Raw genomic sequence first — 12043 nt, forward strand, 5'->3', positions numbered from 1 at the left:
ATCGCTGCTTCGGTGCCATGCGGCGTTGGCACCGCATGCTGCTGATGCCTGATGTCTCGGGCCGCACGTACTGCTATGGTACATTACTCACAGCGCGAAGCTCGAGGGCGTTCAATTGTTCGTTAACGCTTTCGCATTCACAACTCATGATAAGTGCTTAGCTATCCTTGACAATCGCATCGTCTCCATTACCGGCCTGCTTTTAATTACGCCGTACAGCATATACGGTATCGACGTCATGTAATTTGGTACGAAACCGACGTACGAAAAACAGCGACGAATAAGAGAGGAAAGTGCAGTCTAGAGAACAGATCAATACAGGCTGCACTTGACGCCTGTGTCGGCTCGGGGACATGAGCAACCTTGTGCCTCGCACTAGGTGACTGGTACACGCTTAGGTGTATGCAAATGTGTAAGGCGTGCGCCACCCAGTTCAACGAAAATTGGCAGAAATTCACATGACCGGTCAATAGTGTTGATGCAGAAACAGGGCAAAGGGCGTCAAATTAGCCGTATAGATTTACGATGAACATGCATGTCGGTGAGGAGCTTCATGCAAATTACTGTTTTGTTCCCCAACGGTTCCTGGCACACTAAAAATATACCAGGAGCTGCCTTCCGCAGTGTCGACAGGGATGAACGATGCACCTGGCAGATCGATGGCGATTGTGACAGCTGCCCCTACAGAAAAGGGGAAGCATCGGAAACGTCAACAGTCATTCTCAAGGACCTCGAATATCGCTCTTGAGAAGTCTCTGAGAGGTATATGCATATATGCACGTTTATTTTGCGTACATGTAAAGCGTAAGGGTGTTATTCGTGGAGTAATAGTTGTAATGTTTGACTTTAAACATCTCCTATTACTTATGTATATTTGTTTGTGATGGCGAGCGGTTTATCACAAACGCATGACTGCTGTGGCGTGATTAATGTTCCAAAAAGGAAATCGCGGTTTATAAGCAACAACTTTATTTGCCTTGCCGTATTAGCAAGCCTTTCTAAATTGACCAGCTTATGGTCTTGTTGACCTGTAGTGCTTCACGTCTTTTTTACTGGACACCTTCGCTACCTTAACGCGGATGTTCTGCATTTCGCATATTTCTCTTTTACTCAAGATGAGCTAGCCATTTCCGTCGATAGAGCTACCTTCAAGCCACAGTTTTCTCAGCTTTCTGGAATTGGTTTATTTGTCTTTCTGCGAGCGCCCGGTGCGAAACGTTAAGGAAAACATCTGTTCCCATACGCGACACCTGGAGGAGTCACATTGTTGGGTGTCCTTTCAAGGGAATTGCTGTTCATATAAGACTTGCTGTTAGGTTGGTTGGTAACTAGTCACAGTGAAGCAATTAGGTGAAAATTATCACGCCCGCATTCACACACACACAGAAAAAAAAACGCACACACCCAAGAGCACGCCTGACTCACAGTGTTCACTATCAACGGTTTATTCAGCGAATGGAACCCATGTTAATGCAGGGACACACACGCGCAGTTTCCAACGCCAAATAAATCAGACACAAGCAAGTAACTCACTTTAATCCCTTGCGTCTAGAAAGGCTAGTTCTGTCGGAAACAACAATATGGATGGTCCACTCACGCACTGTTCCTTATCCGTTTAAGTGACAAAAGCTTCTAATTAACGCTACACGTGCCGAAGTTTTGCGTTTTTTCAGGGTAACCGCGTTTCAGGAGATCGTGTTTAACGCCTGCATGATGTAACATGTGCAACAAGATGAACACGCTTGTCGTATTCTTTCTTAATTTTTTGTGCATTCTTCCTTAACCAGTGATTTAAACATCTCTTTGTTTGCCCTACGACACTTTTCTGCAGGGTAATGGGATGCAGTAGACTACTCCGATAGATCATCCGCGCTTTGTGCCATTCTGTACGCGTGGGCACAGTATCTAGAGTTTCTCGGGCGCCGAAAATAAAGCAGCGCCACTCCCTACGTGACTGCGACCTTCTTTAGATTGTGGGAGAGCTTACGGATACATGGCACAACTTTTGGCTTAGTTTTTGAAGGTTTTTCAAGCTGCTCTATCCCTTTGTGTTCAATGTTTTGGCTTCTTCATGAGCGCTCCGGCAGCCGTATTTATAAACGACAAAGGGAAGCCTGCGACCCTCAATCGGCACCAGAGAAACTTTGGAAACTGTTCCCGAGCATTGCTCTATCCCATTACGCAGTAAATAGTGCAGGATAACTTTCTACTTTGCTTTATAAGGCTGATTATTAGGCCACAGCATCCTGAAGAGATGCTGTGAAGATCCTGAAGCGGCCACAAAGCATCCTTCTTATGTTGCTAAAATAATAGCACGTAAGATTATTTTTAACGTTATTAGGACTTCAAAAGTGTTGACTTCTGTCGCAAGGCGCTGCTAGTATGCAGATATAAAGAAAGCCCTTCACTTGCTGCAATCGGAGAAATGGAACGGCACCACCTCAGCTACTTGAAGAGTGGCAGTTGTCCAACTCTCACCATTCCGACGAGTTAGACGGAAACAAATTTTGGCGGATCTCCACTTTTCAAAAATGGAATGAAGATAGATCCCCACTCCGCAAATTTTGATAGGTACTGTTAGGGTTCACTTTGTGCGGCAGCGAATGGAATGGTTGCCAAGCGCCGGAGACCCGACGTGCCTAATTATCATGCTCGTAAAACATCAAAAGCCTTGTTCGTCCAGTGTGTGCGACGGGACTGTGCTCCAGTGCAAATCCTACTCACGTTAACCCACGTTCCCACGTTAACCCTCGTTAATCCCACGTTAACCCCTTCTAAGCCAGAAAGTGGTTTCTCTCCGTATTCCTCTAAGTGGGTTGACCCGACGCGTCCTGACAAGGTCCTCTGTCAGGGAGCAAGAGAGAATGAGGTTGCCCGTATGATGGAGGGTATAAGAAAACCAGCTAGCCATCACGTGGAGACACATCTTCTCTGCCCTTGTGTGCAGGGGCACGCACGGAAAACATATCTATATTTGTTTTTTGTCTCGGAGCGCACTCTTCACCAGTAATGATGTATGAAGCTTCTGTTATTATTTTTAAATCACCTCGTATTCCCTGCATAACCACGGTCAACCCGGTTCGAGATCCAAGCAGACGCTGTTGAAGGTTGCTGAAATATCATCTCCGAAACAACTCTTGCCAGACTTAACATTACGTACCATGCGACAGTGTGTGCGCACGTGGTGTAACTGCGTCGTTATAGATCCGGAGGCATCGCGCGCAATCGCCCACACACTTGTTTAAAGCCGAGCATAAAAAGGAAAACTTGTACAATAACAGAAAGGAAGGGCCTTGCTATATGAAGCCCTAGCTGGTTGCTTAATTAAAAAAAACATAACGAAGCACATATTCGCACCAGACTGATGCTTGCGTCCGCTTCAGCTAGAAATCCAGAGAAAATTCGGCACATCCTAATGGAATACGAAGGTGTTCACCAAACGAGACCCCTAGGAAATGTGCACCTCCCAGAAGCACTGAGACTTAAAACGGATAGAAACGTTAATCGGTTAGTAGTTGAGATAAGCTAGAGACGTTTGGAGTATTGGCGGAAAAAAAAAAAGAAGGGAAGAATGTTTACAGGAAAGGATTCCTTACAGGTATAAGTCACTATACAGGGTAGATATAAATGCTTCAAGAAGGAAAGAAGAGATGAGGTAGATACAGAAAAATGCTAGACTAATAAACACGTATAGATCACGAGATTAGCGAAAGCGGCTATGCTACGTGACTATTTCTCACCACCGCGTTTCAATGAAAATTTCATTAAAACAGCTTCATTAAGTTACCAACCACCACCTTCAAAAATGACGGCAGACTTCAGCGATTCTTTCGACGGTGAACTCATATACTGCGACATCAGCATTTTTCAACAGCGTTATTGTTGCTGTTAAGTCCTCCTATGTATAACTGCCGTCTTCTCCCTCAAATAATTGCGTTCACTTACTACGGTGAATAGGAGAACTCAGCGGTGATAGGACGGTTTGTTGGGGAAGAGAGGTGCGATTGTACAAGAACTTACTGATTCAAAATATGAACTTGAAGCAAAATAAGTGTTTGTTATGGTATCTTCAAGGTAAATTTAATTTTATTACTAACAAAAATTATTGTGGATCAAAATATAAGTTACGACTTCTGTACATTTGCGTTGGGTTCAAATTCCTTACCACATGACAAAGCAATGTATCTTGTACAATTTTTAACTGCATATGTGGAACCATTTTAGAGCTCCCATACTCATCCTGTCTGAGTAGACTATATTTATTTCATTCAAGTTCAAAGTCTTACGGAACATTTTATTCGAAGCTGTCCAGCCAAAAACTTATGCTGATCACATTTTTTTTTGTTCTAGGCATGTAAACATTTTACGATTTGAAGGTTTTTGATTCAGACATTCCTGGTACAGCACCGTTCTTTCAGGTTTCTTTTGCGTGTTTCAAGGAGAGCTGGCATTGTGGTCAGCGTAACAAATTCTGAAAACTTGTGTAAGACAATAACGTTTGTTGTTTCCATCGTTCAGTAGGATACCGTAACAGCACTTACAAACCAGACGCGGCTTTAGCGTAGCACTTGAGATGACCTTAAGATCTGAAGTCCCTTTACACCATTTCAAAAACAGTTTTTGTATTAATCAATATTTAGTGCGAATGTAATAATGAGTTCCTGTTTTAAGTGCTTCATGCTTTCAGGCTGGATGACTTGCTTTGAAGCTCGAGCCTGGGGTTTATTCAATTCTGAGACCATACATTCCATTAGCCTTGACTTCTGGAGCGAAATGACGCAGTCCTATTTACGTGATTTGAACGATTTCATTTTCCATGTATATTTCCTAGGCTACAATGCGGGGCACTGGGCTACTGTGAATCCTGTGAGTTTCCGTGTAAACTAGGTATCGTTGACGCGGTGACGTGGATTTTGACATTCTTGTTGACGACGCTTTCCACGTTATTTTCCACCACCATGTTTATTCTCGGAGCATTCAATTTTGCGAGTATGAGCCCTGTTTGAGGTTTACGATGATCATTGCTATCATGCCATATCTGATGCTACCTTATGTCTGCACATTTTCCCAATCAATCATACGACTTAGTTGTTTGTAATACTGCCTAGGTTGTGCGGAAACAAACGAGCCTTAATGCTTCGTCCCGCAGAGCGTTAGCCATGGAGCTGCAATTACAGCTGCAACGAGGTCGGCCCCACAACCATCGCTAAGTCTCACGAACGGTTCACGATGATGTGCTCAGAAAGCACGTAAGTAGCTCGGTAAAGCGTGGAAGCATTTGGAGAGGAGAATTTTCAGAACTTCCGGCCTAAACTCGCCTCTATAGGTACCTTCTTTAGCGATCCGCGACGCAAAAGGCATGTTGATGCCACTGTACAACAGATGCTCGTAAAGCAGCACGTCCGCGTTTGTTCTCTAATGTATTCAGAGATCCTGCTTAGGCTTGTTAGTTCTTGTGGGGCTCTTAGGGACACCGCAAAATGCCCACAAAAGTGTGCAAGTGGCTGGCACGTTTGCATGAGCGTAGTGCGTCAGAAGTGCTCAATGGAACTGTATAGTGATAATTTGACTACAGGATATAATAATTAATAGAATGGTAAGTGAAAATGTGCACTTCTTCTAGATATAACATTTTGCTGCAACCATCGTATCAACCAAATCATAACCTAAGAAAGAAGAATGCAATACACAGACATATTCCGGCAATAAGCGGACGCATACGCGCCCGTGGGCCTAGTTTAATGCGCGATGTGTTGAACACCCTTGAGTCCTCGATGTAGAACGCTTATTCACGACAAAGACGCACTTTATATGCGCATGCACCCTTATTCAAGCGTGTTTTGAATAACGCGGGTGTTAAAGTGCCTAGAAGAAGGTGAAAATGTTAAAAACACCATTTTAAGAGTCGCATAATCTTTAGTGTGGTCTTGGACCAGGGCTGTTGTGAAGGATTCTTCATATTTCTCACTCCCCTGAGTTTGCTCAAAAGCAGTCTGACTGCCATCCAGACAAAAGGCAGTCGAGATCCTCGCTGGCAAAAATGACAGCGCTGACAACAACTGATCGAGATAGAGCCAACAAGAGCGCGCTGTGCGCAAGCAATTGCCTCATTTCCATGGAGGAAGGAAAAAAGTTAGGAAAGGGCGTTACTTCACGATGCCAGCCTTGTCAAGGGAACGCTCTGTGAAGCCCATATGTGTGCTCAGTGGTGGCCCAGCACGTGACCTTTTGTGTCGAGATGACGGTGCAAGAATCGAGATTTGCTGAGACGTTTGGTTCGTAGCAGCTATTCCAGTAGTTCTCATTCGATGCGCGCTTGTTCGGCTGGCATGCTGCCTGCAGAGCGTGAACACAAAAATCAACCGCGCACTTTGACATGCGATCACGCATTGGGCCAACAGGTTTGGCTTCGGTCACGTTGTGCAATGCTCCCTCCTAACATTTTCCTTCCTCCGTGGTTATTTGAAACACCGACGACTGACCTATGCTCCGCGCCAGCGCTTCTTATTGTTAGAAAGAAACTATCCAAGTATCGCAATACCACGACTCTTGCAATCTACACATTCGGCGCAAGCCGCTTGCCCGTCTTTCTGGGGCAAGTGACGGGTGTGTCACTTCTTTCGGACATTATCTCTCTATCCAGCATCGAATGCGAGCAGTGCAGGCGAGTGGCACGTTGTCACGCCAACTCCTTCCCTTTTTTTTCGAACGCTTTAAAAGATAACATTATTTCTGTAACTCATTCGCACTGGTAATGTACTGGGATGAATCATGAACAAATGAAAGAAGACAGCGGCAGTTTCGTCACTAGGCAAAGCCCTAGTGATGATAACACAAGATGGAATCTAGATAAGCCATTCAAATTGGAGACGTGCTGCGGGTGGGATTTCTCGTCTTGATATCAATAGCTATTTCATCTGAGGGCATCGCAAGAGTTCGCGCAGTTCCCGAACTTTGTCAAACTTGGGCCTTCCTTCATAGCACCCCGGGAGTGCAAATCGGCCACGCTTCGCTTGTGCCAGCTCACACTGAACGCGATAGTACACAGCTAAGGCAGGGCAGCACCTACAGTAAATAGGCAGCTCATTTATCAACAACATAGCTGCTAATTCAAAGGTGTTTGGAGATGTAAGACCTATTCTGAATGGTGTTTCCGTGTTACACCCATGGAAATGATGTTGTCATTTTGCCAGCGTTTTTCTGCGGTTGGACGAGAGGTGTTTCAAACCACCCTTTGCTTTCGGTGTTCTAAACACCCATAAATGATATCACCTGCAGGACTACTCACTCACAACTTTATGAGTGCCAAATATTTAGAAGTAACGCGAATGCCGTTTAGAACCTCAAAGCTGCGGGTGCGGAGTGTAACAGAAAGAAAGGGCACGCGAACTGATCACGAATATTGTTCTAGAAGAAGATGAACTCAGAACTGCGCAATATGTTCTTAGAACATAGCACATTGATGGAGTTCAAGAGACAAGTCAAGAGACCGACAATTCTTCTTTTATTCGTTGTACACTTATCGCAAGTAGGCTGTGTATGTTGTAAATAATCAATTAGTTGAAAAACTTGCATTTACACCTTTCCCGGTGAAGAGATCTGTCAATGAGCTTGTTATACTGACACGTGTTCTCGTTTATTGGGTGACTGCGTGTCATCGCCTAACATGTTACCGCTCAGCGCGGGACGCGCCTGCATGTATCGGAAGTTTCTGGAACGTTATCGGTGGTTCCATCTGCTGTCTGTTGTCACCGGACCTTGTGTAATCTGATGGCATGTAGGTGCGACGCGCATGGTGTAGCACTTTTTGGAAGACACGCGCGGGCACCTGCGATTACTCTGGAGCCTTCGGGGACTGATGCATAAAAGCTGACTCGCTTGACCCACTGATCAGATTTTGATGATCGCCGACCGAGTTCGCCGCTATTGCGGCATTCTATGTAACTTGCTTTTGTGGGCGCAAGTTCACCCAATAAAAAGTTAGTTTCGTTATTCATAGATTTATTGCTGTACTAGTCACCGTCACTACTGCGCGAAGATATACAATCAATTTCTCAATTTCTCAAATGAATTTTCAACATTTGAGTTACTCTTCAGGAACTGCCCACCAAGGTGTCACAAAACAGGTGAATTGTTGGTGTCTACGTCGGATGAAAAATCTCACTTTAACACCAACTTATGCCATCGGATTTATACCCGTGTCACACGGGCGTTTGGAAGGCCTTCCAACCGATAGTCATTTGACTCAAAGGTCAAGTTCGAGCTGCTACACGGGCGGTTTCGAAGGCCGCCGAGTCAATAGTCTATCGAGTCAACGGAGCACCTTACAACTCTATCGAAATCTCGATGGCCTTTGAGCGACGGAAACGGAAATAGCGCGAACATGCCCTCTCGTTCACAGTGTGCTCGTACTCACAGTTAGAAAAAACAAATCAAACCAAAATGCTCTAAAAATACTTTGTATGAGTGTTATTAATTATTCAATAAAGTATTTTTGCCGCTTGACATGTGCGAACACACACCAAAACGACAGCCGCATCGAGCGGCGCAAACGTTGCCGCAGTTTCGCTACTCAACAACTTGAAAACTAAACATATATGTATGGCGATGTATAAACAAATTATGTTATTATATAAACAAACATAAAAGAAATTACAATGCTTTTAAGAGGTTTTATTGTTGTTTAACTTTTCGTGACATGAAAACGAAAATAAAGATCCGCAGCGCCACACAATTTTGGGAGAAACGCCTGAACCCCGCAACGGCCTTTCAAAAGTGCCGTGTAGCAGCGCGACAACTCCTTTGAGTCGATAGAGTTGTGGCGTTTCGAAGGCCGTCGACTGGAAGGCCTTCCAAATGTGCCCGTGTGACACAGGTATTAGACGACTGTACCAACAAGGTTCACTCTCTGAATTGCCCCATTGTCGATCCCAGCAGAATTTCTATTTTGTTGCTCTCTTTGCAGGTACAGGGCGGGTCGTCAAAGAGAGAAAACGTTCAAATACCCAGAAGCGCTGCTATAGCGAAGACACGCATCTTACTTTTCAAGTGACTGTGAGAACATCTGACTTGCTCTTGCCAACTCTAGGCAATGCTGGTAAATTCGACCTCTCTGGCTTTTATTGAATGGGCTAGAAAAAAAACTACCTTATTTTATGGTGCACAGCATTATACGTTACTACACGAATAATAACAGTGCCGTGCATTTTCCTCGGTTTGCTCGGATCACGTGTCGGAAACATCTCGATCCTTGATTATTCGTAGCTTTTACGTCCTTTTTCAAACCGGCATTGTGCGGATTTTGCAATGAGGGCACAAAATTGAATCATACCGCGAGTTAGCCCCCTGGTACACGTGATAAAAACTCCATTCACGTTGAGTAAGAGTGTGGCACAACTGTGTCTGTTGGTGACACTCGTTGGTAAAAAACTTAGCGGATCAAGGTTCATCAGCTTTCTTTTATTGCTCTGAGTGAAAAACTGGGCAAAAATAGCGCACCCTACAAATGTGACGACATTAATTCACGTAAATTTCATGGCTGGCACGACATAGTTTATAGTTCACGGCGCAGCTAAAAAGTTTTCTAGGGCCCGGATAGTAAAACTGAAAATTTATTATCTGTCAGCGCATGCTACTTGAAGCCAGTAAGTTTGCAAGAATATTGCAAACATCAATATTTCGAGCCCGGAAGTATACTACGTTGTGATATGCGACGAAAATAAATTTTCGTGAGAAGCCACCCACATATATACATTGCTTTAATTTTTCTTTTCTACAACAAGCTCTACATTGTTCCTAAATGGTTGTGCACATACGCCTGTTCTCTCATTGGCTTCTTAGTATTCTCTGCATTTCATGCACACTGCTGAATGCAAGTCTTATTGAAGAAGGTGAGCTATTGTTTTCCCACTTTCAGTCGCACATTTCGAGGTACAATGTACCAGCATTCGTCACGCGGGAAGGGTACTGGAATTCAGAGAATACGTTCTCCCTTCGCGAGTTCCCTTGGGCTACAACAGTTTGGACGATTCCGAGAACAGCGTTTTATAGGTATATCAAGTCAAATGCGGATGCAGGTGTCAAGACGAACGTCCTTGCGCTAAATCTGGGTGACAACGCACTTGCTCATATAAAAGCGTGTCCCACACATCCGGTTAATTTTGCTTTGGTGGACTGCTTTTTATTTGAGAATACATTGGCCGGAAGATCACTGTTCAATGGTAACGTCACGGTGTTTTACCCGAGAACGTTGTCTTGTGATCGTGGTAGCCTTTGTAAAGAAAAAGAAAATGCATCGCAATGTTTAGGCATGCCACCATTCCGCGTTCTCTCGACAACCACTCGAGAATGCCACTTTTTTTTTGCTAAACGTTATTCCAGACTTTCCCCGCAACGCCAGCTCCGAAATCAAGTAATTCACGTTGGCTGCGCAGACAAAGTCTCTTGCCACTCACGAGAAACGGGGTTCGTCTTAAATGCGCTTAAATTTTACAACGTAACATTAAAATATTCCTATAATAGAGCATCTAGAACTCTTGCCCACGCACTCCTTTCGGGAGATGTAGACATCATAGGAACCGAGACGATTCTGAACTATCACTTTGCTAACTACTACGGCATCGATCAAATTTTTTATCAGGGAAATGATGTATTCTATGTCAAAAACGGGAACATTGAGTTGACTTCCTTAGCACACATCTTCGCCGAGTCAATGCCTGGATTGTGTATCCTTCTGGTTTCTCTCATATGCACATCACTTGTGTTAGCAGTCGCTGACTTCGGAGAAAGAAATGCTTTGAAGTTAAGCGCTATGACTGAATCTTTTCTGTTCCTCCTCGCATCTTTTTACGCAACTTCTTTGCCCATTCCTCGAAGAAGGAGCGCACTGTGGATTCGCACACTCGTGTACAGCGTCTGGTTAATGGCTATCCTTCCGCTTTCAAACTATTTCCGCGGCGAACTCGTGGCGCGACTCAGTGTCCACTCTGAAGAAAATGTTATAGACACACTCGAGGAACTTAATGATGCGCTTAGCCGAAAAACTGTCACTCCCTGCCTCCGTGTTGGCACTATGATGCATCACAGCGTTATAGGCAACTTCAGCTACACCAATTTACACGCCAAGCTGAGCTTGGCGTACTACACGTCCAAGGAGAAAGCCTCCTTACAGACGATAGATATTGCAGACTGCCTGTCATGCGCAAAACAAAAGGATCACGTCTGCTTCTCAGAGAGACTGCCAGAGTGTGCACAAAAATTATACAGAGGGTTTGTTCAATCTAAGGATACGCTAACCCCATTACTGTATTCCATGATTGTTCGCAAGAATTTTCCGCATCAGATAGCCTTTCGCAATTTGGTGCGCAGAATCCGTGAAACCGGATTGCTCGAGAGATACGATTGGTGTACGTCCTCCCCAGCGTTTACCGGCAGTCCAGCTACCTCAGAACCGCCAGGTAATTTTGCTGAGCTTAGACGTTTTCTTGTGCTTTTTGTTCTGCTCCTGGCCGCTTCGAGCTCTGTCTTTGTACTTGAGCTGATAATAGGGTAGCCGTAGTAACCGCTTCTCGCGAAAAGTGTTCTCTTCGAAAGTTTAGTTGAGCCACATCGAAAACGTTGAAGTGTCCTTGATTAACAGAGCACAAGCAACGCTTTGCTTGAGTTTTACAAGCAACGTGGCAGAAATTATAAATTGCAATGATCAGTGTAAAAAGTACTGGGATCATACAATGGTATTCTGCACGGCGAAATCCTTCACTATAAAAGGTCAGGTTGCATTCTATAACAAAATAAATGTACTTTACAAGAAAAAGGCGAATCGTAGCCCTCAAACGTGAGCATAAACATTTGCTTACCGGTGTGATACAATATTGTTTTTGCTGTCCGCAGGCGTGCAAAATGAGTCACCACTTGTTGCTTGTTCATTTTGCACGCCTGCGGACAGCAGAAACAATATTGTATCACACCGGTAAGCAAACGTTTATGCTCACGTTTGAGGATAACATGCAAGCCGGAGTGAGAACTGGGAGTGTCGGTTTGGCAT

The sequence above is a fragment of the Dermacentor albipictus genome, chromosome 4 (assembly GCF_038994185.2).
Source record: "Dermacentor albipictus isolate Rhodes 1998 colony chromosome 4, USDA_Dalb.pri_finalv2, whole genome shotgun sequence".
NCBI classification, from domain to species: Eukaryota; Metazoa; Arthropoda; class Arachnida; order Ixodida; family Ixodidae; genus Dermacentor; species Dermacentor albipictus.